Raw genomic sequence first — 26840 nt, 5'->3', positions numbered from 1 at the left:
AGGGCATGCCCCTGAGGACCCTTTCCTTTCAACAAGGTTTCACTTTCTAGTTTCTATCACCTCCAATAATGACCACAGCTAGGAAAGCATGAATGAATCAATTCATTGATGAGGTCACAGCCCTGTGATTCAGTCACTTCTGGATCACAAGAGTCCCATTTTTGAGCACACTCTTTATTCGCTATAGATATGTTATATGCAGCTGATCCATCTTGTATCCTACCATTATATTTCCATTTTTTTGATTTTGTAATTATTTCACTCCCCTACCCATGTTTGCTTCATTTTATATGTGCCTGTCACCAATTCATCCTCAAATTCTCCACAGAAAGGTTTATTTTAATGCCCAGCATGGTAGCACACTCCTATAATCCTAGCAGCTCAGGAGGCTGAGGCAGGAGGATTGCAAGTTCAAAGCTGACCTCAGCAACTTAGTGAGTTCTTGAACAACTCAGGGAGACACTGTCTCAAAAAACTAGAATTAAAAATGCTGGGGATATGGCTCAGTTGTTAAATGTCCCTGGGTTCAATCCATGGTACATAAATAGTTTGTTCTATTGTCATTCCACTAGAATGACAAATTTCTTTTTTTCCTTGATGATAGCTCCACTAATCCTCTTCCCTGCTCCAGTGTGGATGAGTTGCTCTGCAGGCAAGCTGCATGGCTGTTATCTTGGGCTTTCCTTCATGATTATGAGGATTAATTTAATGTGGCTGGGCTAAGGGATGCTCAGAGAGCTGGTAAGACATTATTTCTCTGTGTGCTGGCTTCTAGTTTAGCATTTGAATTGGTAAACTGAGTAAAGATAAACTTCCTTAATGTGAGTAGGCTCATCAAATCCATGAAGAGCCTGAATGGAAGAAAAAGTGGAAATTTGTTCTTTCTGCTTAAACTAGTATATCCATCTTATGTCTTGGACTTTGATGCTCCAGGTTCTTACTTGGACTATGACAGACAATTGGCTTCTCTGGGTCTCAAGGTCTTTGGGTTTGAATTGGAAATATACTACCATCTTTCCTGGGTTTCCAGCTGGCAAACAGCAGATTGTGAGAATTCTCAGCCTCCATAGTCACCTAAACTAATCCCTCATAATAAATCCCTGTGTGTGGCTGTACATGCTAATGACTCTGTTTCTCTGTACAGCTCTAATAAACCAATAACTGTGAAATTATATTAATCTTGCCTGTGCTGGATTCTGTTTCCTTTATAGAACCTCTTTCTCAGCTAACTTCCTAATTTTGATGGAATACATTTTCTAGTAGCTCTTGAGAAAGTATATATATATATATATATATATATATATATATATATATATGGAAAGCACAATTTTTTTAGAACTTATGTAATATATATATATATATGTATATATATAGGTAGATAGATTACATAGATAGATGATGGATGGATAAATTTGGTGGTGCTGGGGATCAAACCCAGGTCATTGTATATACTAGACAAGTGCTTTACCACTATGCTATACCTACAGCCCTAAAACATTTATATTATACCTTCACTTTTCATGTACAATTTGGTTTTATGGGTTTATTTGTGTCTCTCCCCCTAAAAAAAGATACATTGAAATCAATCCCTGTACCTCAGAGGGTGAACACATCTGGAAATGGGGCCATTGATGTGACTAATGATGTAATTAATTAAGACTAAGTCATACTGGAGTAGGTCATATCCTTATAAGATGTCCAAGGGAATGTGAAGGGACAGTTAAAGCAAATATTGGAATAATGTAGCTTCAAGTCAGGGATCATCAAAGATTGCCAGGAATTAACTAGAAAGTTAGGAAAAGACAAATAAGGATTCTTTTACAGCTTTAGAGTATACTGCCTTGATTTCTGACTTCTTGCTACCAGAAATTTGAGACAATAAATAGCTCTTGTTTTAAGCCAAACAATTTGTCATACTTTATTATGGCTGTCCTAGAAAAGCTAATATAGTTGAATATAGAATTGAAGGTTGGGAATTATTTTTCCTAAAAATGTAATAGCTGTGTCCTAGCTTCCAGTGCTGTTAATGAGAAATACATGCTATTTGGGTTCCCAATCTTTTGAATGTGACTTTTTATTATTTCTACTTATCCCTGGTATTATGAAATGTAATGATGATTATGTGTTAATTACCAGAGACATGGAAAAGATTATACAAAAAGTGCAAAGTAAACAATCCATAATCCCAATTCATGAAAAGAGATCCCATTCCTGACAGAATAGAAAATCCACATAATTTACATGGATCATGGGGTAAAAACTTAGAAGGTTATTGCCTTAGTAGTGAGGTTCAATTAGCCCTCCACTAAAGGCCAAATTTGTTCCACCTAGCAAAGATAAAAATTAAGTGTCAAAAGGAGAAAACTATTTTCAAATAAGCAAAAAATTGTAAGCCATAATACATAGAAAACTCAATTAACATAAGACAATGTCAGAAACACCATAGATGATAGAATTAGTAGAAAAAGACACCAAGGTTATCATTATAACTTTATAGAAGAAGCTATAGGAAAGATTTGGCATGTTAAATAAAGATATGGAAGACACATACACATACACATCAAATGACTAGAGGGAAAACAACGATTTCTGAGATGAAAAGTGAAACACGTGGGATTAAAGGAATGTATGATATTGAAAAAGCAAATTAGTGAACACGAAGACATGGGAATTAACCACAAGGAAACAGGGAAAACTTGAAAAAAAAATTAACAGTGAAAATTAACTTTTGAGGCAATGTCACATGGTTGAATATTCATGTACCTAACTCCACCAAAGGAGTGCAGAAAGACTAGGAAGGAAAAATACTTGAAGAAATAAGGGTAATGTTTGCATATTTCTTGTTCCACACAGTATTTCTAACAAAGCACCTGGTGGGCATTAGGCATTTAATAAATACTTCTTGAACACATTTGTGGCAGAAAAAAATGATAAAATGAATAAGAAATAAGTACATGGGTGTTACTGTAGGGTGTTAGGTGTTGGAATCCTCAGAGTACTAAGGTGTTGAAACAATTAAAAAAAAAGAGAAGACTTAGCAGAAGCGACACATCTTGAGCAGGAACCTGGAAAATGAGTTCAGTTGAATGTGTATGATGTTTGGAGAGTAGGAGATAAAAATGGGCATTCCCTACAAGAACACAGAGAAAGATATGGCAACTAGGATAAACATGGTTTTGAATATACCATCTTGACTGGAGTCATGGTTAGCCCTAGGGATAATTAGAAATGAGGGTAGCTGTATGAGTTAGGGTCAGAGTACATAAGACTTGAGAAATAGGGAATAGAGAAACCAAAGTTTCTGGTGGTGACATTAAATGGATTAGAACAAAGTGTTGAAGTTGAATGGCAAGAGCAGGTCAGAAGCAACCAGATTATTAAAACGACATGGTTATGAAGTTTTTAAAACTTAAATGTGAAAGAATCTAACAACATCAACACAAACTAAGGGCTTGGATAGGTCAGTAGAATCCAAATATGGGTCAAAAAAGCAATTTTTCTTGGCTCATGAAAATTTCAAAAGTTGCCCTAAATAGTATTATTACATGATATTTCTTTTATATTTACATAAGATTCTGAATCAGTTTCTTAAGACTATTACTGTACAGTACAGTAAAGTCTTTCTTCCTCCCTTACCCAGTTATGGCCCATTTTCTTTGTACTTGCAGATATGAGTAAGATTCAAGCTTCGGCTTTTTAAAATTAAAGTAAGGCTGCCAGAAACAAGAATTCATAATGTCATGTACACACTTAACTGTCACCTAATCTTGGCATTCAGGAATATTAAAAACCTTTGACATAGGAACTCTTGTCTCACAGATGGAGAAACTGAGGCCAAAAGGGGGTAAGTGAGCAGTCCTCAATCCTGGAAGTAGAATCCATGGAATGTGACTCATCTACAAACGGCTCCAAGCGGTGGGAAAGGCGCGAAGCCAGGGCAGGGAGCAGGAGGCAGGGGAAAAGTTCTTTTCAATCTGGGAGGCCTGGGGAATCTGAGATTCTGGCGACCGCAAGAACGACAGTCTCAACCCACACTACGAAAGGGTACCCCGTAAAGTACTTTGCGGAGTGAGCATTTGTCTTTCCTGATCTCGCGATACCGGTCAACCCTCGCCCTTCTGGCTCTCGCTAGGCTCCGCCTACCGCAGCTTCTCTTTCGTCATTTCCTGTCGTTCTATATTGCTAAGGGAGAAGATGGCGGCGCTGGGAGAACCTGTACACCTGTAGAGAGGTGAGTGCGGCCGATGTCCCCACCGAGGTGGGTGGAAGGGATGAGGAAGTGCGGTGTCACTGGAGAGAAGGAGAGGTTGCCCAGGCTCAGACTCTGAACCTGCCTGCTCCTTGCAGTGGCGGCCGCTGACGTCGCTGTCATTCACACGGTGGAAGGCGCTTAAGAATTTTTGACTCTTCGCTAGACCCCTGTGTGTTCACACACACTGTCCCGGGGCGTAGCACAGTTAATTACAATCTGCTCACGTTTGCCGACATACGCCGCACACCCACCCTCTGGGTGGGCACAGCAGATGCGGCGTTTAGAGATCTGTAAACCAGAACAACACATGTCACCCTGTTTGGATCGTCTACACTGTTGTACATACACTTGCACAAACCTAGAAGTCTTGCCTTCACCCACATATCGCACAATATCCAGACACACGGCACTTTTCCACAAGAACTCGCCCTCCTTTCTTGGTTACTTTTACCACAGCCTCCCTTGCATTCGTAATTTGGTATTTCCTAGCGTTGGTACCCCTCTCAGGCACAAGGATGATTTTCAAAACAAACCTACTGATTTGATCTTGGAAAGCTTGTTATGTAACTTATGTGAAGTAGTGGTAGATTGTGAAACACTTGGCAGGTGCGATCATATATATATGATTTTTACACACCCTACAATTGCAAACTGTGATTAGTTGATTGCTTCTTGAAGGAAACTGTTAACAAAGATAAAACCTAGTTTGCTGTGTAGTTACAGACCAGAGAGTCAAAATACAGATATTAAGATTTTGAACGCTCCATTGTCTTCCCCAAATCCTTTATTTCAGACAATTCAAACACGCTTTTGACACACAAGCATTTAAAAGTTTTCTTTTTCTTTCTTTCTTTTTTTTTTTCTTCTTTTGTTCTGTTTTGTTACCATTCTGGGGATTGAACCCAGAGATACTTTACCACTGAGCTATATATCCAGCCCTCCTTATTTTTTATTGAGATAAGGTCTCAGCTCAGGCTGACCTTGAAATTGAGATCCTCCTGCCTCAGCCTCCCAAGTAGTCAGGACTACAGGTGTGTATAACTTGCCTGACTTAAAAATTATCATTCAAGAAGTACCACAAAAAATTTAGCACTGTTGGTAAACAGCATAAAATGTAGATTAAAGTTATTTTGCACATATTATCATTTGAAACTACAGTCTCAATATTCTTCTTTAAGAAGAAGATACATTTTTAGAATTGTATTTAGAAAAGCCTCTTTCCTTATCCCTTCCCACAAACAAATGTGCACATATGATTGTTAGTTATGGCATTCCTCATTTGGAAGTCTTTTTTTTATAAATAAGATTGTTTCTCTACAGCCCATCAGTCCATTTATTGAAGCATAATTTTATAACAGAAGAGTAGCTTCTCTAAGTAGACTTTCTAAGATAGGCTTAAGACAAAGGTGACATCTTCTTCCTGAGCACAATGGCAATGTGCTTTGCAGAAAGGAATAGATCTGTTGCTGCTAACAGAAGTAGGTGTTTTTCTTTTAAAGGTAGTTAGTTGTAGAATTCTAACATGTGGCAGTCTTGTATTTTTAAATGCAGTACAAAATGTGGAACTTCATCCCCTAGCATTTAGTTTTGGTAGTTGTCTTTGCTTTTTGTTGTTGAATTTTTTTTTTTTAAATTCTTCAGTAGACTCTTCAGCACCTTGGTAGGGATGAATTATAAGTGGTTCTATTCAGCAGCATAGGAAAGTTAAATTATCTCAGAACTCTGTTAACAAATAACTCCCAGTAATACTATAGTACAATATCAGTGCATGTAATCAAGATCCTGAGTGCCAGTTGGGCACAGTAGTGTATGTCTGTAATCTCAGCTACTGCAGAGACTGAGGCAGGAGGATCCTAAGTCCAAAGCCAGCTTTGGAAACTTAGTGAGACCCTTTCTCAAAATACAACAAAAAGGGTTGGGAATGTAGTTTATTGGTGGAGTGCTTGCCTCAAATGTTTAAGGCTATGTGTTCAATCCCTGGTAATAGCAGTGGGAGGTGGGGGGGGGACATAGTGCCTTCTAAATCATCAAAACTTAATTCACAAAGGTATGAAAACAGGTAAGAAAAAATCAAACTGATATTGTCATTAATTGTTGAACATGACTTTGAATCTTGTAGTATTTCTTAATAAAACACATCCCCACACTTCTCAATGACAATTGACTAACTAACATGCTTAATGTATTTGTATAAATGTATGCAACCCCTTAATATTTTTTAAGACTGATGCCAGTGTAACATTATATTTATGTTTGCTAAGCCTCTTTAAAAATATTATTTGGTTTGGTCATCAAATGCCTTTTATGAAGCAGGTGTATTATTTGCATTTTACAGTGAAAGGCACTGAGAAACAAGGAGTTTAAGTAATTTGTTCAAGGTCTCACAACTAGTATGAAGAACAGAATTACATAGCTGGTTTTTATGTTTTATTTTTAAAACTACGTATTTGATTGAAATTGTCTGAATTAAAACATTGTGTTAACAATCCTAACTTGAAAACAAATCAGTTAATTTTATTCAGTTTATTTTTAATTTAAATGTGTCCTAGCCACTAACTGGATCTATTATTAAATAGTTCATATCTGTGCATATATCATGTTTATCTTTAGGAAATGACCAGTGATTTCACTAGCACATGGTCTGCTATTCAGTGCTTTGGTTACTAATATGATAATTAAGTAAATTTTTATTGCTTAAATACTTCCCAATATTACTACTGGCTTTTTTGAAGCAGTGCAGTTAACATATCTGTCACATCTGAGCCCCAGTCCTTTTCTGTGACATTTAGTAGTTTATATTCAGTTTGTCTGTCTCTCAATTATTTTTTAAACTATGCTTCTGTAACATGTGAAATTTTAAAATCTGTGAAATTTAATGTGCTCAGATTTTACATTCCTGTTCTCAATGTGTACATGAATGATCTCCTCTTTCTCATACAAAAACACAGATGCTTTGTTTTACCCCCTCTATTTTCTACATACTGTTAGTCCTTTGGGGAATTAATCCTAATTCTTACAGTGTTACATAGGTATTTCAAGAATCCTTAGAGAAAGTTATCTATTAGTATGTGTTTGTTTAACTCTAGATATTTGTAGAGCAATTGAAATGTTGGAAAAACTACAAAGGAGTGGACAGGTACCACCACAGAAACTTCAGGATTTACAAAGAGTCCTTCAAAGTGAGTTCTGCAATGCTGTAAGAGAGGTGAGTAAATATGATTAAAAGTTAATACATTTAACTTCACAGAGAAATCAAACATGATATATTCCAAGATTTAAAATATAACAACTTTTATGTTTTGCAGGTATATGAACATGTCTATGAAACTGTAGATATCAGTAGCAATCCTGAAGTGAGAGCTTATGCAACTGCAAAGGTAAATTTGTTTATTTGCCAAAAGTGAGAATTCTTCATAAATTAGAGGTTGAAAATATACAATTATTAGATTTATAGTAAGCTTATTTTGTAAGCTAACATAATATCATTCAAATTATACCAAGCTTCCCAAGTACTAAGAAGTAGAACATTTTTATTACTGTATGTAGTTTAGATAAGGCATTGAAAATGCTCTCACATACATTAATTATATACATATGAAATACATAATTGTGTTATATACAACATATTTACATGTAAAATAGCATCAATTTTATAATTGAGGATGAATTTCTCATTGATGAGAAAGTATCAAGATTAGATTATTTGTCTCAAACCACCGCACAAAGAGTAAATGGTAGAATAGGGTTATTTGATTTGTCCTTTACCCTAGCTCTGCAAATATGGTATAATGTCAGTAGTAGGCTACCTCTTCAGGGCTGAAGATGGAGTTTGTGTGCTTTTCCATACCAGATTTTCCCTCATAATACATTATTTCTTTGTGTATTACTTGGGAAGATATGTTAATTCAAGTAGTATATGACATACTAGACTTTTAATCATTGCAGATTATTTTGATTGAGTTCCTGGTTTCCAAAAGGAGAGACTGGATTCTCTATTGAATACAAATACTTAAACTTGTGGATATGGTTTATCAGAGTAGAAAATAGAAATTTATTTTTTATACCTGAGTTGTATAACCTTCACAGCTTATTTAGTTTTTGAGCCTTAGTTCTGTTAGGTAGGATATGAGTGCTTTTTTGGGTCTTCAAATAAGTCTTGATTTTCTTCTTACCCCTTGCACCTTTGTTCATGTACCCTGACCCAGCATGAAAAAATGGTACCAGATTCCTTGATTAACTTTAAAAACATAATGAAACAGGAAAATCTTAATTTTGTGTTAGAATTTAAAGAGGATATGGCTTTATTATATCTTCTGTGGGTTTTTTTTTAATTGTAATTATATAGTTTGCTAGAGCAACAAAAAATATTCATGTTGGCTATACATGTGCCTGCTTTTCTTAATATAGAGACAATTCTTGATGTATTATTTATTTTGTGTATGGTACAAAGAGTATACAAAGAATATAGCAGCCAAAATGACTATATATAAGGACAACTCTGTGTGGGTTGTTATAGGTATGGTGTATTTTACACAAATGCCAGGCTATCTGGCCTTGAAGCTCCGGACTGTTAGTGCATTAGGGTAGAATATTCCTGTTTAAATGTTATGTGCCCAGCAAGCCTGCTTGTCAAGCTCTGCACATGGAACTACACAAAAGTTCTAGACAGTGGATGAGAGTGTGCTAAAAAATTCTTTTTTATACATAGTCCTGGAATATGTATTCTTTTCAGTTATTATTTCTTTTTGGGGGGTTTGGGGTACCAGAGATTGAACTCAGGGGCATTCAACCACTGAGCCACATCCCCAGCCCTTTTTTGTATTTTATTTAGAGCCTTGCTGTTGCTGAGGCTGGCTTTGAACTCGAAATCCTCGTGTCTTAGCCTCCACTTACATTTATTAAAAACCTCTGCTTAGCCTCTCAGAATGACCAGTGAATTTATGAATACCCACACATCAAAAATGTGCCTCACAATGCAGAATGCATTCTTTAAAAATCATGTTACATGCATTCATAAATATACCACAGGGAATTTTATCTTTATATATAAATAAAAAGAATCAGTCAAATATAAATGAATGGATTAGCCAAAGAGAGTCAAGGAGATTGAGGAAAAGAGGGGAAAGGGGGGATTATGAAGTGAAATTGAATTTCATGCAGCATGAGTTTGTCAAGATGAATCCAGCTACTATTTATAACTGTACAGCTCTGATTGTGTGTGTGTGTGTGTGTGTGTGTGTGTGTGTGTGTGTGTGTGTGTGTTTAAACATGCCTCAAAAGTAGTGAGATAGGTCAGGTATATACGTCAGTGTTAGAGTACATGTTTATTAACATGTATGAGTCCCTGGGTTTAATTCCCAGCACTGCCAAAAAATAAAACAAAAAAGGTATTTTTTTAAGGAGATGAAGTAAACAAAGGTCACATATTTTAAATATGTAAAATTTTCTTTCAGGCTACTGTTACTGCATTTGCTACCAGTGAAGGACATTCTCATCCTCGAGTTGTTGAGCTACCCAAAAGAGAAGAGAGTCTTGGGTTCAATATTATGGGAAGCAAAAAACAAAACTCTCCAATCTATATATCTAGAATAATTACAGGTGGAATAGCTGATAGGCATGGGGGCCTTAAATGAGGCAATCAACTTCTTTCTGTTAATGGAGTGGTGAGGATGAATTTTATTTATATTTGCAGTAATGTTCTGTGACCACTTGGGGGTGCCTGTGGATTATAGAAACAGAAGATGCCATGCAAGGGATTAATTAATAAACTTTGTAGTTTAGGAATGCTTTCAGTGAATGCTAGGCAGTACTGTTTAGGACAGTGGTTGTTTTTTGTTTATTTCTTTTTTTTAAATGCAGCTCTGGGGATTGAATCGGGAGCTTTGCTCATACTGGTCAAGTGCTTTATCACTGAGCTCTGTCCCCAGGCCAGTGATCTTTTTAAGGCACTCTAAATGTGGTTTGCATCCCTTCAATGTAAATTACCAGTGCTTAGTGGGATTTTTATTACATAATTAAACTCTTCAGTAGTTAAAACAGTATACTAAATTAGAAATGTACCATCATATTTACTTTTATAGAATGGCAGTTGCTTGATTAAATTCTGACATAGTGCAGTAATAAGACATGTATATTGAAATGCTAATTACTTGGAACTTAAAAAATGATTTCGAGACTGTAAGCAGAATTGATGTATCACTGGATTTCACACTGATAAAACAAGATTTAGTATTGAAAGGATTCAGTATCTCTATAGCTATACTGCCCTGAATGTGCCAAATCTTGTGTGAATTGATGCAATGAAGACCCTCTTTACTTAATTTTAAATATTTGTAGTTGTTGTTACTCTCAAAACCTAAGTATCAATTGTGTGTGTGCACTTTTTCCAGAGCATTGAAGGAGAACATCACAAAAAAGCTGTAGAACTGCTGAAAGCAGCCCAAGGAAAGGTTAAATTGGTAGTACGGTATAAACCCAAAGTCTTAGAAGAAATGGAGTCACGCTTTGAAAAAATGAGATCTGCAAAACACAGGCAACAGACCTAATACATTTAAAACTTTATATTTAATTTTGCTTTTTAGCTAGAGAAGTTTTACTTATGACCTACAATGGCCAAAATGCCAATAATTGTAAAAAACAAAAAAATACAAACTTCCCTTGAAATCCTCCTTGCCATTTTATAAATGCCTATTTTAACATCATTTATGGTTCTAGAGATGCATACACTTTTTTTCTGACAAGAAAAAGTAAAAGGTGTTGAGGGCAATTCTGTCCTGCTGTTTTTACAGACCTTTTTCAAATGCAGATTTTTGTCATAAAGTTGTTATAGATATTTAAAAATGCTTTTTAAATATTAAAATGTACTTTTACATTCTTAATCTTTTTTAAAAAGAATGTTTTCTTCATCTGGCTACTTATTTAAAATTTAACAGTTCTCCAACTTTTTTTTTGCTTACTATATATTTTTTTTAACCTCTGAAATTCTTTACAGATTTCCAAGAAATTAAATATGGCAGTCTCACCTATAGCACTCCATTACCCTGTTGTTGTTAACATCATTGCTGCATTTTGTACTTTGAACATACACATTATATATAGATAGATAGATAGATAGAGAGAGAGAGAGAGAGAGAGAGAGAGAGAGAGAGAGAGTCAATTGTAAGATAATGACACAGCATATTGGAAGTTTTTTAATTTCATTTGAACATGTATAATGGGTATTCATTTATACTGATTTATAAAACTGAGTTTTAAACACTGAAACAATCATCGCCTAAAATATGTATTTCATAATATGTAAGCAGTGAGGAAAGAGGATGTAATTTGACTATTAGCATTAATGATTATATCCCTTTCTAATTGTAGTCAACAATATATCAAAAAGTATAAATGAAAAACAGGTTCAGATCTCATCTTGCAAAATTTTTTAAGACTTTTGATTTTTATTTAAGTACATTTCTCATGGTTTGGTCTTTCCATGCCTAGAGATGAGCCAGTAAGTTTGTGGTGGGAAATAGCAGAAAGAAAGGAGAAAAATATAACCTCCCTAGTCTTGAGTTACACATCTTACTAGGTCATTTTAAAGAATCAATGTTAAATAGGAAAAAGAGGATATGTTTTAAGATCTGTAAAAATTATGAGGTGATTTGATAAGAATCTGTAGATTGTCACATTGAGTAGGAACTCATTTATATTAAAATGGTTGGATTTAGGGATGCAATCTTTGTTTACGATTCAAATGCAATGGGAATTTTGAAAGTTACTTTGTCATTTGTCCACTGGATGTCACTCTTTTACTAAATGGCATCTATCAGTATATGACTGTGACTGAGTTCTTCATAAAAGCTGAAATTAAAGAGTTAATTTTCAGTCACAATTCACAGGAACGTTTGTACTTTTTTAAAAAATTGTGAAAGACATGCTAAAAGAAGATGGATTTAAAAAAAATAAGAGTTTGGCATAATTATCAATCCTGTATTTTAAAAAGTGGGCATTGTAATATTCCTTCAGGAAGAATAGAAATTTCTATACATTTTTCTGCATGTTTGTGAGCACTGTGAGTCTTAAAAGATTATTCCAGTTTTTAGTGATTTCTCAGAATATAAGTCAAACAGCATTGTTTTTTTATCATTTAGGTATTTAACACTGGATTGCATGGTTGAATGTGTCTGTAGTCCACTAAAAAACATGTTTGTTATTGATAGGATCATGTTGTTAAATTGTATATTTTCAAAATTAATTGGTGTGTTTTTAAAATGTTGGGACCAAAGTAGTATAGAAGAATTATAGACTTAATTTAATTGTAAAATTATTAGAGATATTTGTTGTAGAGCTTAATATATTAAAGTATTGGTGTATATAAAAATGTTATTGTTATTGTTATGCTTGTATTCTTGCATTACAGGGTAAATAAACCCTGAAGAAATCCTATTTTAATAGTAGCTTTTAGGATATATCAACATTTCCTTATAAATTATAGCTTCCTGGTTCAATGTCTCAGCTGTATCCGAACTTTCAGCCAAGTTAAATCTTTTTTTTGGTGTTGAATCTCAGTAAATTAAGTAAGCTGAGTTTTTTTTTTTCTTTCGAAGTAATTCACAATCTGTTCTTTGTGTGGGTTGGCACCTATTCATAATTCTTAAAATAAAGATAGCATAATGAGCCAAATACAGTAGTTTTGCTTGGTACTGTTGGTGCTGTTGAGCATAAGTAGCAGTAGTTTGTTTTCATTAACACAATTTTTATAGTATATCTCAGAATTTTAAATCTTATCATAGAACGGTTCAGTCAATAGCAAAGATACACAAAAGTGGTCTAGTATGATGAGGAAATGAAGGAATTTTCATCTTGTAAATAGATGGTTTGTGAATAAAGCTAAGCATAAAGTAAGTATGTAATTGGTGCTTGATTTGTAAATTACAAATGTTAACACATTTTTTTAAATTTTCTTATTACTTCAAAATGAGTTGACTCAGTGTTTCTGAATCTTAGTTGCATATTAGAAAGCCCTGCTGAGCTCAAAAATTATTAAAACTTGGGTCCCCTCCCATACAACTAATTCAGGGTCACTTCTTTATTTTTTAAAAAAAAAAAAACATACTAGATGGTTCTAAGGGACATCCAGGGATGAGAACTGCTAATTCTATTTGCAAGTATCAGAATAGAATACTTCAATTCGTAGCTACATGCTGATTGATTATATTATTTATTTAGGCATAAAACATACTTGGCATTTCTTATTTGGAAACTAATAATAGTCTACCTTTTCTCTTTTATTAAAAAACTAGTAGTTTAAATATAAACTTTTAATGTTTAATCTTTCTGCCCCTTTTGCTTTAAAACTTACAAAGATAGTGTTTATTCTTTGAAAAAGCAGCTTAAAATTACAGATGAGAAATGTTGTAATTCATGATTACATACTATCTTAATATGGTCACTCTATCTTTTACTGTAATGATAGATTATAGTGTCCTAGTTCTTTAAAAGTTTGATGATTCAGATATGTAGGGAGTTATTTTGTTTTGTTGTCATTTTCCTCCTCTTCTAAATTTTTAGTTTATGTTTTATTTTTTTCATGTCAAGTATTTAAATAGTTTGGCTCAAATACTTTGTTTACAATTAAAATGGATGTTATAGCATGTAGTAGAAGAAATAGCATGGCTTATCTGGAAAGAATGCAGCATGACTTGGTATAGACTTAAAAGAATACATGTTTTGAATATTTTATAATGTGGAATGATCATTGAAATATTAAGGACTCTAGTAATTGTATTTCCTGAATAAATGTATGTTTATGAATTTTTTTAACTTACAGTTTGTTGTTTCCTCTGCCAGCAGTCTGGTTTTACAGTTTTTATTGTCCAAAATTCATTACTGTTGTTTCTTTAAAGGTTATTATAGTAATAGTTAAATAATGGAGAAAAACAAGTCACTTGCTTTCTCATTGCTTTACAAGAACTTTAGAACTAATTTGTATCTGGACATGGTTTTTAAAATACTGGCAAATGATATGTTTCTACTTTTTTAGTTCAAGATAATATTTCTCCAAGATGGATGTAAAATAATAATTTTTCAGCAGATGACTTCATTTATGAATTTAATTCTGATTCTAAAGCTTATATAAAATAAATTTGTATGTGTTATGACCTTGTTCTTTGGAATTGAAAAAATGATACAATTAGAAATAGTTGTGTTTCTGAACTCTGTTATCAAATAATTTTGCATAAGGTAAAAATACAGTTCATGGAGATTGCCTAAATGAAACTTCAAGTTTCTATATTTTGCTTTGTCTTTCATAAAATGTAACTAAAGGAAAATTTCTGCTTTTTCAAGAGAGGCAGTGTGGTGTGTGATTGACAGCACACATTGTGGGCACCAGCTTTGATGATTTTAATCCCCGTTCTGACAGTACTGTGAATGTTAGATAAGTTACTAAGTTCTTCATTCCTTAGTTCCCTCATCTGTCATCTATAATAAGTGTGCCTATAAGTGTTATGCCATTATTGCCATTATCTGTAAAGCCCTTAGAAAGATGCATGTGTTTGCTTTTATCTTCTCCCCCATGTAAAATAGCTTTTGGACCTTATCAGCAAAAAGGAAATAATCATAGTCCAGTAATTAAAATTAGCAAGTTCGTATTTTGAAGTCCAGAAAATGGGATCTTTAAGCTATGCTTAAAATTTTTAGGAAGAATACCATAAAGAATTTATACATTTCTGTCCAAAGAAGCTCATGGAATTCTAACGTTAGTGCAGTTTTTGGGAAGTGGAAGATTTGGACCACACTCAGACTGAAAATCATTGGAAGATAGGTGCAGGTAAGGGATTTGTTAAATAGAAAAGCAGTTTGTAAGAAGATGATCTAGATGGAAATAGTTAACTGCTGGCATCATGTATTATAAGGCTTAACTCATCAACATGATATATATATATATATATATATATATTTGGCAGTGGGTGGGATTGGATTTAGGGCCTCATGTATGCTAAGCAGGTGCCCTACCACTGAGCTACACCCCCAGCCCCCTGAACTTCTAAAAAGCATGGATGAACAGGGGTGATGCCGGAGGTGTAGTTCAGTGGCATATTATTTGCCTAGCATTGCATAAGGCTAGCTGTATGTTTCATCCCCAGCACTGCAAAAAACAAAAGACACAAAAATACATGATAATGTACCAGGCAACCACGGTTTAATAAAAGAAAAAAAAACATTTGTTAGGCCTTACTTTCTTCAAAATTTCAGTAAACCAGACAATTTCCAAATCTTTAAATTATTTTGTCATGTTCAGTATTGTTGATTGCTGTGATTTTAATATAATGAAGTGACCCAAGTTTTTATACATTTATTTCTTCAGTGGCAAATAATCTTCACTTGATGAAATTCTTAAGCTTTATATACAAAGCAAGAGGTAAAACTCATACAGATCCAATTTGTCAGTTTTCTTCCTTGGATTTTTACATTTTAAGAAAGGGACAAACCTAGAGTAATGGTATATGCCTCTAGTCCCAGCTACTTGGAGGCTGAGGCAGAAGGATTGCTTGATCCCAGTTTTGAGACTCTCCTGAACAATGTAGCAGGATACATGCATCTCAATAAACAAATAAGAACAATAAAAAACAGCTGTGCCACATCAGTAACAAAGTATGTGTAAGACCTAATTTTTATCCAGTACAGAAGTGTATTTTGGACACCCATTAAGGAAGATATTGGCCTTCAAAAATTTTTGTAAGGGAAGGAAGTAGAAAATTTTGAATTGAATTTGTTACAGTCTCTAAAGCTGTTCTAACCAATTAGATTTTTAAAAAATGGCATTGGAAGCACATAAGTTCTAAATATGTGTTAGGGTTTTTTTGTTTGTTTTAAGTAATTCATCAGAGGGAAAAAAATTGTATACCCAAGTGAAAATTTTTATTTTTTTAAATTCATTTGTAGTTGTACATGATGAGTGTATTTTGACATAAAACATCTGTAACTTCCCATTATTGTTGTTGTACATTATGTGAAGTTACACTGGTCATGTATTCATATATGAATATAGGAAAGTTACATCTGATTCATTATCCTGCCTTGCCCATCCTTACCCCACTTCCCTTCCCTTCATTCCCCTTTATATAATTCAAAGAACTTCTGTTCTCTTCCCCCCATTGTGTGTTATCATGTGCATATCAAAACATTCTGCCTTAGATTTTTGAGGACTGGCTTATTTCACTTAGCATGATAGTCTCCATTTCTAGTCACTTACTGACAGATGCCATAATTTCATTATTCTTAATTGCTGAGTAATATTCAATTGTGTAAACACACCACATTTTCTTTATTCATTCATCTATTTCTGGTATCTCTTCTTTGACAGTCTTGAGCCCTGAATTTAGATGCTACCTAACCTGTAACTGTTTTCAGGTGTTAAAAATGAACGGTCTCCAAAGCATAAAAAGAGAGATTGGAATCCTAATCCCCAGTACCTCATATTATGACCTTATTTGGGGATAGGGTATTTCAAAGGTAATCAAGTTAAAATGAGTTCATTAAAGTAATTCTTTATGGCTGAGTAGTACTCCATTATGTTAGTACTCCATGGTGTACATATATCACATCCATTCATCTGTTGAAAGGCACCTAGATTGGTTCCATAGCTTAGCTATTTTGAATTGAGTTGCTATAAAAATTGATGTGATTGTCAGTGTGGTATGCCGATTTTAAATCCTTTGTATATATACTAAGGAATGGGATGACTGGGTCAAATGGTGGTTCTTTTCCTAGGTTTTTTTGGTTTTTGTTTTTTGATGAGTCTTCATACTGCTTTTTCAAAGCAGTTGCAGCAATTTGCAGTCCCACCAGCAATATATTAATGTATCTCTTTCCTGACATTCTTGCCAAGATTCATTGTTACTTGAATCATTTGACAGTAAATGGACAGATCTGGAGATTATCATGCTAAGTTAAATAAGCCAGTTTCCAAAAGGCAAATGTTTTCTCTGATATGTAGAAGCTAAACTACAATAAGGGGGAAAAGGGGATAGATATATATGAAAATACCAGTGAATCCCACCATCATGTACCTTCGCAAGAATGGGGTCCTAACTAGAATGAGTTATACTCCATGCTTCTATAATTATATCAAAATATATTCTATTGTCATGTATAACTAAAAAGAGCCAATAATTTTTTAAAAAATCAAGAGCAAAAGGAAAGATTGCTACATTTGTTTTAGGTGGGGAGGAGAATTTCTTAGAGCGGACCCTAATCCAACATGGCTGGTGTCCTTACTAAATAAAGAGAATTTGGACACAGAGATAACATAGAGAGACCATGAAGAATCCTTAGAGATGCTTCTTTTCATGTCAAGGGATGCTAAAGCTTGCCAACAAATCACCAGGAAAAAGGGGAGTGATGTGGAGCAGATGCCCCTCACATCTCTCAGAACCATTGCTGATTTCTAGATCTTGGAATTATAGCCTCTGGAACTGTGAGACAATAGCTTTCTTTTAGATACCTAATTTGTAGTACTTTGTTAATACATCTCTAAAAAATGAATATGTGATAATCCACCTTTTGGTGGCACCACTATCAAAAATGGGTACTGGAATAAAATGTGGTTCCTTCCATGTTCAATAAAAAGGTTCCCATGGAATTAGTCTTGACTAAGGAAGCATGAGATTCCTGATCTTTGAAAGTAAGGAGGATGCTACACACCTGTGTAGCTGTTATCTTGTTCCTCCTGGGACTGGTCTGGGACTCCTGAGCTTGTCCCACCTAGGCTCAGCCTCACACAATGTAGCTTTTTCCTCACTTTATGTCAGCTATTAATAGCTCTCATCTCAACTCTAGGCTCTGGCAATGTCTTCTTAAACACTGAAGAGAGGAATTTCTGCAGCAACTGTGGCCCCAGTTGGACTGTGATGAGACTGTTTTTGGACAGAAGTATTAAACCCAGTAAAGTTTTGTGCAGGCTTCTTATGATCCATATACTTTGTGCAAAGCATTAATTCAACCAGAACTGATTACATTGCTCGCTCCTTAAAACTTCTTTGTACATAGGATAAAATCAAAATACCTTGCCATGACTTAAAGGTTCTGTGTAATCCATTTCCTACTTCCTCTAGGTTCTCATTTTATTGCTCCATTTGTTATCCTCCACACCATTTCCCCTTACTGGAAAACTTTCCCTCTGGTTCTTCAACTCTCACTGCTCACTCGGTTTTCAGCAGAATTCACCACTTCCATTAAACCTTCTGTTCACTTCCTCTAAATTTGGGTTCCTCATCATTTTGTTAATATGGTTAAGATATTTTTTAACATTTTTAATTTCACTTTCTCCATTAGAATTTAAGTTCTGCAACAGCAAGAAAGATCATAGCTATATGTCCATCACTTGGATATATAGTGCCTGAAACATAGTATGAAGATTCATTATAGCTTGTTGAATTGGCCTACTTTCTAAAAGCGTATGGATATATCAAGAAGTTACATTGGAAACAAAAACATTCATGCATAAGATATAGATTTGTCAACTGATTCTGATATTAAAATAAATGTCTTAGCAAGAACCTAAATACAAAAGATAAAAACTTTGTCAATCTTATCACCTCATTCCATTAAAATGTCATGTACAATTTATGGAGGACAACAATGAAGGTTATTTTAGTCTTTAATAATAAAAAAACTCCAAATCATATATATATATATATATATATATATATATATATACACACACACACACACACACACACACACATACACAATTTTGTGGTGCTGTCAGTCAAACTCACAGCCTCACATATGCTAGGCAAGTGCTGTACCCCAAATGTACACCCCCAGCCCAATAGCTGAAATTTATGCACTCACTAATATCTGGTTTTAAAAAACGTTTAATAATTATTTAAGGATGTCAGAAGGAACTAACTGAAGAGACAACAAAAAAGAAAGTTGGAAGAAGAAATTTACCAGCAATGGTTTCATTCACATTAGCTTTTCATTGCTGTAACAAAATACCTGAGAAAAAGGATGAAAGATTTATTTGGATCATGATAGAGGTATAATTAATTCAATGTATTTCAGCAAGTATATTCTATAAAAAGGAGTTAAAATAAGTGAACATATGCCTGCTTCTATACCCACCATGATAAGCTAATGAAAAAAAATGTTCAGGCCTGTAACTTAAGCTTAAAAGTAACCCCTCAGGGACACAAATGAAACTCAAATTTTGTTAAAGTGGTACCATAATGTGTAGTCTTAAAGACCTTTCAGGGGACTATGTCACTGATAAGAAAATTATTAATATATTCTATACAGTAGCAGAGTTTTTTTATAAACCTGCTTCAGTGTTTTAGAAAGATGACGTAGGAATACCTAGGTAAAGGCAGTAGCTGTCATGATAAAAATCATTCAAACCTTAATGACAAATTTCTAATGACCTTCTATTATTTGCAGGTACTGCCCTTAGGCTTTGGGGGTCTAACAGTAAAAACACTATCCCACCCCACAGCTCTCAGAATCTGCAATGGGCTGGAGTGGAGGGAGGTGAGGGGAATTACAAATGCATAATGAAGTCACTCACTGTAAATTCTTGAGAGGGAAATCTAGGAAGGAGATTGAGAGATGGAGGTGCAGATGGTGCTGGGTGCCACTTTAGAGAGGAGGATAAGAAAGACCTCCATGGGAAAGTGACCTGTTGGAACAACCTGAGCTCTGCAAGGCAGGGAGGACCTCTGGCTTCGCACAGGGATGAACGGAAAGCAAGACACTCAGAAATCTCTCCAGGGAGGCTGACCCCTGGGCCTCCAGCTTATTTACTGGGCGACCTGGCTGTCACAGGCACCTGAGGCCACTGATGACTGGCCTTGCTCAGCAATTCCTGAATCAGGACATAACTTCCACCACATCCATGTCCAGACTCCTGCATGCCTCACCCTGCTTAGGAACTGAAGGTCTGATCCAAAGCCCACCCCCTCAATCCCTTGTCATGAGCAGAAACGAGGAGATACCTTCAGTTCCAGAGGGGGCTGGCCTTTACCCAGGATCCCATCCAAGAGAGCCCTCTATTCCCACCCAGGCAGGGAGAGTCACACAGGTTTAGTTGAACTCCACTTCAGAGGAAGGAAGAAGAAACAAATAATAGTTTAACAGAAAGTTGGGGGGTTGGAGGGAAAAGAACACTGGAAAATTTTATGAATTTGAATGAAACAAAAATAATAATAAAACTGGTAAAAATCAACAGCAGAAACAGAGTCTTCTTCATATACTTTTACTCAAAACAAAATGGCAGTGGATCATGGTTACATCAGTCACCATGTGGTAGAAAAATATAAGAGCTATCAAACTATTGGGTGGTCTCTCTCAGATGAAAGTCGTCAGATCCATCTGACTTTGATCTCTCATTCACAGAAATAGCCTGGAGAAAATTCTCCACCCAATAAAAATAATAAATCTCAGAAGCCACACACTGTAGGCCAGAGAGCACCTCTGGTGAGAAATCATCCTTGCCAATGCCCTCAAAAATGTTAACCACTTCAGTGCTGGAAACACCCCCAGGAAAACCCAAAGGCATCAGATCTCAGCAACAGATCTCAAGGCTGGGTGGGCTACAGGAAGGAAGAAGGAGAGAGAAAATCTATAGAATTCTCTATAACAGAAAGATGTTATTGCCAGGAATCCTTCAGGGAAACTGTTAGGTACAACCAAGAACGTAAAATCCAGAAATTAAATTTTAACTGTGTCTTCTGGTCTAAAGGCCAAACTAAAAGAGCATGAATAACAGGTTTACAGTAATACACAAGCCTGACTTACAGGTATCAATTCTCTTATTATTGGTAAATTCATGAACAAATACATTGTAGGCGACTTTGTCCACATAAAAGATGACTGACACATGCAAAGCTAGAATGTGTGTGGGGGAGATAATTCTAGAGCAAAAACAAATACCCTTTCCCTCTTCCAAGCCTCTGTGGAGGTAAATATGTGGTGGCAGCATCCTGTTCTAGAAGGAGCACAGAGCAGCACATGGGGCTGGGAACCTGAGTTGACTCTTGGTTTCATAGTTTAGTGACCACGACTTCACTAGCACCCAAATTCTCCTTGTGAGAACCTCAGTTTTCACCTGCAAGGCAGAGTAGTGACCAGGGATGCTATGGTTTAAATACGCCCCCCTAAACGTGCACACTGGGAATTTAATTTGCAGGGCTGGGGTGTTAAGAGGTGGCACCTGTAAGAGTGAAAAGGCTAAGAAGGCTCTGCCCTCGTGGATAATTAATGACACTCTTGCAGCAGTTAGTTTGTTAGGAAGGCACCTCAGCCCTCTCTGGCCTTTTCTCATGCTCTCTTCTGCCACGTGATGCCTTTGTCACGTAGTGATACAGCACAATGGCCCTCGTGAGCCATGGCCCATCAATACAGGACTTCCCAGCTTCCAGAACTGCAAGCTGAATATACTTCTATGTTTATAAATTACAGTCTGTGCTCTTCTGTTACAGTAGGCAAAATGGCCTAAGACAGTGTTTAACTCACTACCAAGGTCGAGTTAAACAATGATTGGATATCTGGCATGTGACCCTCACTATTAAAGCTTTTATTACTGACAACTACTCCAGAATCATCTGTTGACATGTTGGTAAACATGGACTCCTTAATCGATGGCTTGCTGCATTGGCTTAGCTGGTCACTGAGGCAGCAACAGGGTTTTCTGAACAAAGCACTACAGGCGGAGTGGCTCTGAGGACACAAATTCCTGGTTGGAAGCTAAAGGCTTGCCTGCCTCCGCTGGGGCAGCAAGCTGCTTTCTAGGAGATGCACCCCCTGGCCATCCCGTGCCTATCTCCAAATTTCCCCTTTTGGAATAACAATAGTCATGCTAGTTTAGAGCTTCCCCAACTGACCTCACCTTTACTTGATGACAAACCCTAGCTTCAAATAAGATCCAGCTCTGAGGTATTTGGGGTCAGAACTTCAAAAGAAAAATAGGGAGAATGATTTACCCATAACACCAGGCTCCTTCACCAGAGGCCAGGAACCAGAGCACACGAGGGTCAGACGTGATGCCTACCTTGTAAGTCCAGAACTCCCAACTTGTACTCATCTGGCCCAAGCTACAAGTCCAAACAACTGCTTCTGTAGCGTGAAACGATTTTCTCCATACGTAACCCTGCTTCCTTCCCATAGGACTCCACATTAGATTCAAGTTTCAAATCAACAATAACTGATTTTCCAATATAAACATGTCCCCGAAACTCTGTTCTGGCTAACACTGGCATACCACCCACAAGGGGAATGCATGGTCCCACTGAGATCTACCTCAAGGACACACAGCAGTACCCAAATCCTCCTCCACCACCACTATCCCATAGGAATTACCAGACATACTTGCTACATTCAAATCTCCAAGGTCCACACCAGACCCAGATTTGCACACTGCAGAGGGCAGCTCTGGACAGCTTTATGTGTCACCAGGAGCCCAGGTAATTCTTACCAGGGACAGCTGGGAAACACGGGATCAGCAAGGACAAGGAATGGCTGAAGAGTGGTTAGAACAAGATGTGCCAGGAGGAGTGACCTGGTGGAAACCAAAGGGAGAAATGGACGGCGAGGACAGCAACTGCCTCCCTGACGTGCAGCACTGGAACCCACAGGAAACGTGGACGGTACACACAGTCTGCTCCAGAAGGCTTCTGTCCCCTGAGCTCATGCCACTAGGGGAAACAGGCAGCACCCAGAACACTGAAGCAAGCCCCACCCACCCCCCTTAGGGAGGCAGGGGGGGTGGTGGGAACCTGCTGCCTGGGCCCTGGCACTGCATGTCTGCCACCAGAGACCCGCCCAGCAGGGTGTCAGGGTGTCACCAGGGTCTCAGGACTCTCAGCACCACTGGCACAGGGAAACAACCTCTCTCTACAGGTGAAGACTGCCAGGGCAGAATGCTGGCTCACTGTGGGTGGTCTCTGTGGCTCCAAGTATTGAAATGTGTGTCCAACCCTATCAGCAAGCCAAGCCAGACAAGTGCCATGTTAAAAAAAGCTGTGCCCTAAACTGACTTCAACCAAAGCACCTACAGCGTTAAATAAAATTCATCGACAGCATAGTCAGTAATAATAGACAATACTAGAGGCTTTTTAAAGCAGTGTCACTGGTTTAAAAAGCTAAACCACAGTGAATAAGTAGGCTTGTGGATTAATTCTAGATGATGCTGAATTGAGATATGTTCTTTAGACAGCCTGAGCCATTTTTGATCACTTTACCAACTCTAATTACCTAATCCCATTTTTCTCTTGCACTGGATGTCTAGAAAGATCTCTGAGCTCTGTGTAAGCTGAACACTGTCCTACAGAGGCTTAAATTCAACAGGAACACTTTTTATGTCTCACTTTATACACACAAATCACACACATTGACGTATTACAGCTTATTTTAGTTTAGCATTTTAATTGACACTGTGCATCTTTATTTTATATAGTCTGCTTACTAGGAAAGGATGAAACAACCATAAATAAGATCCAACAGAAAGTGAGAGGACTCATCAGAACACACCAGGTCAGCGCTCACTTGGATGTACTGGAGCAGGACACCCGAGGATAACAGGAAGAACAGCACTCTTCAGGAATGAAGTGGGACCAGTATTCCACCAGAAGTATACATGGTTCTCTCAGAAAGAACAGCCAAGAATCAATTATTTAAATTTTTACAAAAACATTAACACAATTGCTTTGAGATAGACTACAATAAAATGAGAAAACAGACTGTAGGGAGTCTACTCATTAGAGGATTGTTACTTGGGATAAAAATGCTTATTATAGGAGCCAATTTCTTGTCAAGTGGAGGAAACAATTTTCCCTACAGACATGGCAACATCTGAAGATCGTATTCTGCTTCATACTGTGTAAATATGTTATTTCTTTTAGTCTTCATAAAGAATTGAAGGATGAGAAAAATTAGTATTTATGTGAAGTGATAGAGCCACTATTAAAATCTAGATCATGTGATATCCAGGCCAATTTGCTTCCATTTGACTACAAACAAGATTCGGAAAGGAATTGTTTGTAACTGTTCAATTAAATTTGTATTGAGGTGCTGGGGCTCAGCGGTAGCTCATTTGCCTTGCAAGATTGAGGTACTGGGTTTGATTCTCAGTACCACATGTAAATAAATAAAATAAAGGTCTATCAACAGCTAAATTTTTTTCTTTAAATTTGTATTGAACAATTCCAATCCATCTTTTTTAACTCTTTTTTTAAGTTATAGATGAATAGAATACCTTTATTTTATTTATTCATTTTTTATGTGGTGCTGAGGATCAAACTCAGTGCTTCACAGGTGCTAGGCAAGCACTCTACAACTGAGCCCCAATCCCAGTCCCCCCATCCATCTTAAACAACACTTTTATAACTCAACACTAAATATTTTCAAGTAAATCCACTTAAGCTCATCCAAATGTGATAAATAATACACTATTCAATTCTTATTAAGTTGATTTTGTATTTTTAAGATTTCACTTTTTGCCTTTTAGTGAAAATTACACTGGCCTTTTACCTCCCTTTAACAATTCTAGTATTAGTAGGAAAAACTCATCAACTTTCAGGAGCCCCATTACAGATTTGGGGTGGGGGTTGCTGGGGCTCAAAGCAGGGCTTCACATGTGCTAGCCAAGTGCCATGCCACTGAGCTGCAGGCAGATGCCACATTTTGTTGGGAGCCAGAGACCGCACCCTGAATATGGCGCTGGTCTCTGCTTCCATTTCGTTAAGCGGTTAGAGTTGTTAGAAGTAAATAACTCCTTGTAAGGCTGTTGGGCTGGGCTCTGGCCTGCTTCTGCTGCGCTGTACCTATTAGACTTTACCACGTGGTGCTAGTTCATTGGCGGGGCTGGGTATTTAAGCTAGGGCAGACGGACCCTCACTCTCTTGTTCCTGTTTTCTCATCAGGATTCAAAGGTCCTGAGTAAACTGATGAAAGAAGAATCCTGTATCGTGTTTCCCTTGCTGGCGAGGTGTCGTGACAACATTTCTCAGATCCCACCTGTGGTGCTGGGCCTGCTTCAAATGGCTCAGCTGGATTCCAGAAGGCCTTCCCTCCACAGTGTAAGGAGCAACCTGCAGGAGGCTGGGAAGCAGAAGCCAGGCAGCAGCCAAGGCCCTCTGAATGAATTGTCATGGTTAGAGGAGGTGACAGCAGTGCTGAGATGCTAAGGGACCCAGCTTCCCCTCCTCTGCCCCAGCTGACCATCATCAGCCTGAAGCCCAGCACCCACACTGGGCAGCAAACACACACACACACACACACACACACACACACACATACATACACACACACACACGGAAGCTGCTGCTAGGCAGAGGCGCAGCTCCCCGCCCACCCAACTGGGGGCCGACCCTGCCTAGGTGCCGACTCTCCACCTGAGCCTGGACCTCACCCTGCTCTCCTTTGCTGAGGAAAGTCCACTCCCATGACACACCATCTCGCATCTCACAGTGGTTCCGCCTCCCTGCACTGACCCGGATGACACACGCCATCTAGACCACAGTGGGCAAGCAGAACCCAGTGCTGGTGGGGGATTGTTTGACTACTACTTCCTCTTCTTTTTGGGGAGTCGGGAGGTAGTAGGGATTGGACCCAGGGTGCTTTACACTGAGCCCCATCCCTAGACCTTTTTATTTTTTATTCTGAGTCAGAATTCATTTTTTCTTCCGTTTTGTTTTTGGTTTTTGGTTTTGGGAGCATGTTGCTGTGCTGACTGGTTCCTGGACATATATACGAACACAAGCTTGTTTCTTTTTTTCTCATTTCAGTGTTTTTTATGGTAGTTGCTTTTCCTTGCCTTGTCCTTGAAGGTTGGGGTTTTTGATTAGTACACTTTGTTTTGTTTTGTATTGTTTTTCACTTGTTTCTCTTTCTCCCTCCTTTTGTGAACAGCCAAATTCTGTTGTTCGTTCTGTCACACCCCCTTTACTTTGTTAATTCTATTTGTTATCCTCCTTCCTTGTAACCATCACATGCTGCATCTCTTCCACATTCTCTGTTCACTTTTTGAAATGGTGAAGTTTTTTACCCATCATTTTATTTTCTCACAATTAACTATATTCTTACCATATATTAGCACTAGTTGGTTTTTATAACTGCTTCCCCCACCACAGTGATGACTTTGCAATTACTACTGCTGTGGATTCCAAAGTTGACACCTATTTGCTTTAATGTCAGAAATAGTGTATGGTAACTTGTTTGTTTCTGTTGGCAATTGCTGACCGACCTTACCAAATTTGCTTTTTTTCCCCTGGCAATATGCAGTATTATATTGCTACATACAGCACACATTGCAGTGAGAACCAAAATTTAGTTTAATACTGTGCCCTGTTTGCTGCAGTGTTTACCCTGTTCAGTAGGCATGAACCTACAGGGACACTACGAGTTCACAGGGTAGAAACTCTGCTGCTGAACTCAACCAAACTGCACCTTGCTCCATGTACAAATTAATAACACTCAATCTTTAGTACTATTAATACAAAGAAAAGAAGTGACAAAAACCCACAGTAGTGACCAGCCCCAAGAAGAAACAGCTAGGAATGGGCCCCGGGTTCCACCTACACAATTCCTTTGCTACAGCAAAAAC

The 26840-nt window shown here is 37.1% G+C and overlaps 1 pseudogene across 1 annotated transcript; it reads left to right on the top strand.

Moving 5' to 3' along the window:
- Window positions 1–4194: 4194 nt before the first annotated feature.
- LOC144372732 (protein lin-7 homolog C-like) lies at window positions 4195–14515 on the top strand (annotated as a pseudogene). Its single transcript, XR_013432636.1, has 5 exons — window positions 4195–4231; window positions 7339–7457; window positions 7558–7629; window positions 9706–9915; window positions 10642–14515. The product of XR_013432636.1 is annotated as a protein lin-7 homolog C-like (transcript).
- The last annotated feature ends 12325 nt before the right edge of the window (window positions 14516–26840 follow it).

The sequence above is a fragment of the Ictidomys tridecemlineatus genome, unplaced genomic scaffold (genome assembly GCF_052094955.1).
Source record: "Ictidomys tridecemlineatus isolate mIctTri1 unplaced genomic scaffold, mIctTri1.hap1 Scaffold_154, whole genome shotgun sequence".
NCBI lineage: Eukaryota > Metazoa > Chordata > Mammalia > Rodentia > Sciuridae > Ictidomys > Ictidomys tridecemlineatus.
This window is presented reverse-complemented; position numbering and strand designations above follow the sequence as displayed.